The following is a 7,144-nucleotide window of genomic DNA, read 5'->3' as shown; positions in this document are numbered from 1 at the left end:
TTTCCACTGTCGTGGGTTTGTTGTTGTTTTTCCATGTGAAGATATTGGTACCACGCTCATACCTGCATTATACATCCGATGAGCCAGATTAAGCTAAAGGGAATTCTCTAACTTTTGGAATCAGCCTCAGGTGGCCATTCAAGGAACTGCAGCTTTTGGCACTTCAGTGTTGATGGTTCCGTCAGCTCCTGTGATCCTTGTTGACATGAGGTCCACCACAACTGTTCATTTTCTAATGTTTATGACCTTATTTTAATGTGTTGTCTATCAGTGTAAAGCATATTGGGTTTACATGTAATGAAATGTGATTTTTTTTAATAAAACTGCCATTGTCACGAATATGTGCAACACAGAAAATCAGCAATCAATTTGAAGTTTGTAAGTGGCACAAACACAGATCCCTGCGTTTCCAGCAAATCCACTGTGCAATGTGTGCTCTCTGATTAATTTGGTTATGCTCTCTCCTACTGATAGCACTGGACACCACAGCTAATTGAATTTGCAGCTACAAGGCAGAGGTCAAACTGTTTCCAACTGCTCCACTCATGCAAATGAGTTTGGGCCTTTGAAAATCATCTGTCATCAAACCGAGCGGATCTGACACATTCGCCGGCTTCGAGGAGAGCTGCATAACGATGTACCTGATTCAGCGTGAGTTGGTACATCACAGACGTGTAAAAGCTGAACGGGACTAATTTGGAAATTTGCTGGTTGCGTGTATTAGAGGTTGTGAAGCCTTGTAAAGTCAATATTTCCGTATGTGAAATATTTTAAACACCCAACAAATTGTCATGATTTAACATTTGTGGTAAATGTATATTGATTATGCTTTTCTTAGCTCGACAAATCTGACCAAAATCACATCCTGAGGCGTTTCATCCTGAAGACATGTTATTGCTTTTTTTTGATCTTTCAGCACCACAGCCTTAGGACAGCACAAGTATCAGCCATACTGGGAGATACCATTAAGGCGGTGCTGGTAAGGGGTGAGGAGGATGTTCGCTGCTTGATCCTAATTATTTTAGATTACTTTAGCAGTATGTGTGGGAGGTGGAAAAAACTGTGAATTACTAACTAAATCGGGGGGATCAACTAAATTGCATTGCTTGTGTTGGAAAGGTCATGTTTTCACCCGTCAGTTAGATTGTTGGGTTCTCTTTTGGCAGGAAATGTCAAGAGCATAAGAACAGATTTCCAATGAACTCCAGTTGACAGATTGGCCCAATTGGATGTTGGATTTCCACCATGTAGAGAATTATCATTTTCTTGCTCCTCTTATACAAGAAGCAGACTCGAGTTCAAGGAATGTGCTCGCACAGTCCAAATGTTCTTGAAGTGCTTTACAGTATATGCTGCCTTCTTGCACACAGTTAAAACAAACAAGTACAACAAAACAGACACAAAATAATCATATAGCCTATAAAAAAGAACAGAACACGAGCAGCAGCAACCCGCCGACAGTCTGCGTGTGCATCTTGCAGCTGAAACTTGACGCCGGTCCTTTTCTCAAACAAGCAGCTTATTATTTCCAAACATGCGCTGTAAATGAGTCAATGAATAAATCAGCCGAAATAATGCAGCGGCGCTTGTTCGGCGTTCTGCACAAGTGGAGTAAAGGAGGAGATGTCTCACTCTTTCAGGACACTGTCATTGTCAGGAGCTGACAGCACTGACTGAAATACAATGTCACCCTCCCTCCTCCCCACCCTCTCGCTTTTTTTTTTTCCCGTGTCATCTGACATCCTTACCTGCTGACAGCTGTACTTGACTTTGACACCTGAGGTAAGCAGCTTCCTGAGTGAGGACTGAAGGGTGGACTGGAATCATGATGCAGGTCAGGAGGCCTGGTGGTCGATGGCGTCATTCACCTTTTACATCGGAGGTAATAGACGGTGACGCAGTATCTGGTGATGTTAAAATGTAGTTTATTCAAGGTTTTGGATTTTGGCAGTGGTTCCACAATTACTATTTTAAAATACTAAAAACACGGGACAAAAAAAGGAGACATAACGCTGCATTATTTTACACTTGTAATTGGACGAATCTAAAATAAAATAATGAGAAACATCACACATCTCTAGTAGGGATGGACTGACACCTCTTTTTGATTTCCGATACCGATACTTCAACTTTGAGTATCTGCCGATACCGATACCGATACCATCTCTCCTCCTAAACTTCTTTGGAAATACCTTATTTGCATGGATACCTTTGTTTAAGATGGCTTTATCGAAAGCCTCATACTATTAAAGCAGCGACTTTGCTTTTCTAAGAAAGGAAAAAATAGCCAAAAGCATGTCTCAAAGTGAAACTGTAGCTGCTTTATTTGAGCTGCAATCAGACTACAGTGTGCACTCAGTGCCATTCACATATTTAGAACAGATCAAAACGACACAGCAACATTAAGCTGCAATTTAAAGGTTAAATTACCAAAACTTGGTGTTAAATAATAGTACCACTAATAGCCGCTCTGGGCTCTGCGCATGAGCAGTAGTACATGAAGCCGGAAACGTTGTGACCTGCTGCGGGATCCAATAGGAAGGTTCTGTCTGCAGAGCCGGAGAGCCACGTACAGGCTGCTGGTAGAAGCTGGACTCGTCTGCTACGGCCGTATAAGTGCACGGCTTCTAGTTCGGGTGCGCGACGTAGTTTTAAAGGGTGATTTCACTCAAAATATACTTCCAATTTAAAAAAAAATATTTAATAAGAGTATTTTTAACCCCTTATCGCTCCCACATCCCGCCGGCGGGACCACTTTCCAAACACATTACAGCCAGATGTGCGCATGCTCCACAATCACATTTCCCGACAATATACACATCAAATGAAAGCTCAGAGTCTCCTCTTTCCGATGATATAAACCTTTTTGACCTGCAGTACCCACAGCGTTGACACAAAGAGCTTTTTGTACAGAAAAGCAAAATGTTAAAATCCGAGTTTTCTTACTTTTGAAGGCTCTCTGCAGCTCAAACATCGCTCATTCCTCACCAGCTTGGTCTCGTTCTGTCCGGACACAACCAGTCAACATAATCCCGTAAAACGTATTAGATCCTCAAAGGCACAAATTCTGCAGTAATGTCTTCCCAGCTTGAGATCAGCTCCGGCTGTTTTATTCATTTCTTCTGGCAAAATCAGGCTGAATCTATTTCAGATCGCGCTGAAAGCGCTACAGGCAGCGAGACGGACGTCTCAGCCTTTGATTGACACCTAGTTTGGCCAATAGGAGGGCTTTGAGGGGTGAGTGACAGCCTGAAGGGCCAATGGAGTGTCTCAGACAGTCAACCGGTATGCACAAGTCCCACCCTTGTAGATTCGACCAGTCTGGTTGCAGACACTCTCTGAAGCTGTAAACTTGTAGCCAATGAGCAGACGAACACGTGGATGTGTCAGAAGGCAGGATTGTGTGTGTGTGTGTGTGTGGTGGTATCGGATCGGCCAGTTACCACTGTGAAGGAAATCATCCGATACCGGAATTTCATCCAGTATCGGCCCGATACCGATGCCCAGTATCGGATCGGCGCATCTCTAGTCTCTAGTCGTGGAATTGCAAGTTACACATGAGCTATGATTCGAGCAGTCTCATCCCATAAAGTGGAGTCATCATCACTCACAAGAAGCTCTCACTTTTTTTTTTATATAAGAAATCCTCTTGAGAGAAGCTCAAGGTATAGCTGTACAGATTAGCTGAGAAGAAGACTCTATATTAGCTCTGATTTGTCTCTTCGTAAAGTCGGACCACCGTCTCAGCTTCTTCGTTTGCTTCTGTTAGAAAAACTTCACAAAGAAGCTGTGAGCTCCACTTTAATGAAGGTGAGAAAGTTAATCAGACACACTGTCTTTTCTGTGTTTCACTGTTGAAAAGGCATAACTGTTACTAGTGTGTTACTCATACTCATACTTGTAGACTATTTTCTTCGCCTCCATGTGTGCCAGGCCATAATGAACTCATTAGTGCCCATTGAGACTGTTTCTTTTTATTTTTTTAGAAAAATCAAGTTACCATTACATTTGAACCAATCCGGAAAATTATGACAAAATTTGCTATTGTGCATTTATACCTTGTTCTGATTCTTTGAAAGGATTTTTCACTTTACGACAAATAACCTCTACTGCCTTATCTTTGACTGACGTTTATTAGCATCTTCTTGGTTAAATATTCAACGCAACTAAAAATTAAATCATGTTTTTACACTCATTAAACATGTCGTGGTGTACTTTTTGCAGTCCTGAGCTGTGTTTGTGCCCCAACAACCTCTAACAATATGTGCCGGCTATATCCTGTGAGGCAAAGCCCAGGGCCAAAAAATCTATTCGCACCACTCGGAGCTCCCAGATTGCTTTGAGCATAAAGCTAATAATGTGAGTCAGATGGCCATAGCTACATTTTTATGAACTCCTCTTTTCTTTTATGTGGACGACGTTGGCAGGATAGTCAGGCTGTTTACAGAGATTTTTTTTTTTTTTTAAATAGCAAAAAGCCACCTGAACAAGTGACAGGGACAAAAATAGGATTTTAAAGAATGAAGTCGACATGCCACCGCCTACACGTCTTATCCCCGGTGTTAATTACGTCCTTGGTGTCATCACTGAAGATTTTTAGATGAAAAGTGTGTGGCACATTAGAACCAAAGGTGTCCTTCAATAGTCCAGAGATATATGAGCAGCCTTCAGGGTGACCAGAGGGAATGATCCTCTGAGACAGACCTGCTGTAGGTCCATCTGTCCTCTTCTTCTGATTAAGTGTCCAGCTGTCCTAACCTTTGTAGGCTTAGAGACAAGGTTTATACTCCTGGGCAATTAATTAAATTTGTTCTGCTCATGTTTCATTAAAAAATATATTATTTTCTAAATATGTTTTTGCTTCCAAGACAATCTTTGTGGACACAGGCAAGTAATAGCCTCTGGATTATTATACTATCAGCGCCTACTGTTTGATGAGCAGCATAAACACAGAATAATCAAGATTATTCATCTCGCTTGACAGCTCCTCTCAGTTTATTCAGACTCAGATGGCTTCAGATGCCTGTATTGCAGCTTTGTGTTAAAGCTGAGGTTCACAGAATTGGAATTTACCGATATTTTGTCGGGCTGATAGAGATTTCGAGGATTGAATCCCTATCGCCGCAATTCAAGAATAGTCAGTTCACGACGACCACACAAAGAACGGTGCGTAAAAACAAAACTCGGTCACGCTGTTTTACATTACCTGCAGAACTGAAGATTAAAGGTTTGGGAAAGGAGGGACTGAATGCGTAATTCTGGCCATGTTAGCCAATATGGACCAGACAAAGAAAGAACAAGAATCGCATTCAAGTCAACCTCAGTGAAGAGAAAACCTTGAGAAGCACAGGCTCAGATTAGTCTCTTAGAGGAAGGGAAGAGTGCTAGAAAGGGAAGCAGTGAGTCAAATGCAGAGTGAACATTTACACAGCCCTCTGAAGATGAAGAGCTCTCCAAGCTGAGAGGGGTCAATGAGGACTGCTGCAGATTTGGCACTTTTCCTATTTGGACAAGTTTCTCTAATTACCACAGTCTGGATTGTGTCGCTGCATTATTGAGGCGACGATGTAAAACCACTCGAGCAGTGACTACTGAAGCTATTAAAGGTGTTTCCAAAGACTTATTGCCTTAAATAATATCATTTTTATTGATTCTCACTGTATGGATTTTATAGGCAGGCTGGGTATTTTCAACATTTCTTCTAATCACTGCAGCGACAACAACACAAAACTGTGTGTGTGCGTTTTCTCCTCTCAGCTATCATTTTTAATTTCAGGATCTGTCTTCATTATACGGCCATTTACACAAGGAGGTAAGCCACAGTAGATCAGCTGTGTCACAAACTGGAGGTCACTTCAGCTCTACTTAACGGTTTACTATCAGCTCCTGTTTTGCATTCTGTACTTTACGCTCACTTTCAATTCCCCAAGAAAGCGATCTGTCCGACCTTGACTTCTGTACAGTCAGCAATCTACATGGCAAAACAGGTTACTTTATAAACCACAACATGGGAGAGGCCATAGTTGCATTTCAGATTATTGCCGGACATGACCAGCATCTGTCATCCAGACAGTTCATCTTTGCCTATTTTATTATTACCTTCTTAGTATTCAAAGCTAAAACTACACATTACACACAAAGCACAAAATAATATACCTTGGAAATGTGTGAGTTGTTGAGAAAAACTAAAAAAACAGAGGTGAAAATGCAGCGATGCACCCCACTAGTTACGACACACTCTTAGAGTTTTAACGCTCGAGCATCTTCACAACCAAGTTGGACATAAATATACTTGTTTCAGACATTTTAATGGCAGCGTTCGCCTCCCTAAAGCAAATGTTCCACCAAAACAGTTCTCCCCAACACTATTTTGCAGGGGCACCATCGCTGCATCCTGCGCTTAGCACCACTTAACGCAACTGTGATTGATTGCATACAAACAAGCCAAAGCATTTGTTTACCCTCTTATAGCAGAATGATGATGAGGTGCAGCCAGGCGATGTGAGACTAGGTTTAGCCTATTTTTAGGAAAATACCACGCTTTAGTTGACACTTTTGCAAAGATAACTTTTTAGAAGCTTGGCACCAAAATGCTTGATGCGGTTCAGGAAAATATCGTAGTTTGGGTTCAGAATAAGAACCCTTTCACAACATGTTTGAATCTTCTCCTCCTCTAACTGGGTTACCAGGATGAAGAGTCCCGCCCCGTCTCATGTATGACTGATTGGTGGAAAAGGAACAGCGGTGAAGCAGTAATATAAATGATGAAGATATGTTAATCTGTGGACAGATTACAAACAAACATAATCCATCAGAAAATACAAATCACGTAATTTGGCGAGACATGGTTGCATGTAGATTTATACAGTTAAGGTACTTTCAAATTACATGTTTAAATAAATTTAACTGATGATTAATTCTAAAAAAAAAAAAAAAAAGCATATCTTTTTGCGCAAATTTTGAAGAAACAAGAATGTACTTTGTGTTTGTAGATCTTGCATATTCTCTGCGTCCTTTATATTTTTCAAATATAGATGACACTAAGTATTTTTTGCTTAGATTTGATATATAGAGGCTGCAAGGTTTTTCGGTGGTTAGCATCGTTGCCTCGCAGATCGCCGGTTCGTGTCCCGGTAAGGACACC

The sequence above is a fragment of the Stegastes partitus genome, unplaced genomic scaffold, assembly GCF_000690725.1.
Source record: "Stegastes partitus isolate 25-593 unplaced genomic scaffold, Stegastes_partitus-1.0.2 Scaffold902, whole genome shotgun sequence".
Classification (NCBI taxonomy): domain Eukaryota; kingdom Metazoa; phylum Chordata; class Actinopteri; family Pomacentridae; genus Stegastes; species Stegastes partitus.
This window is presented reverse-complemented; position numbering follows the sequence as displayed.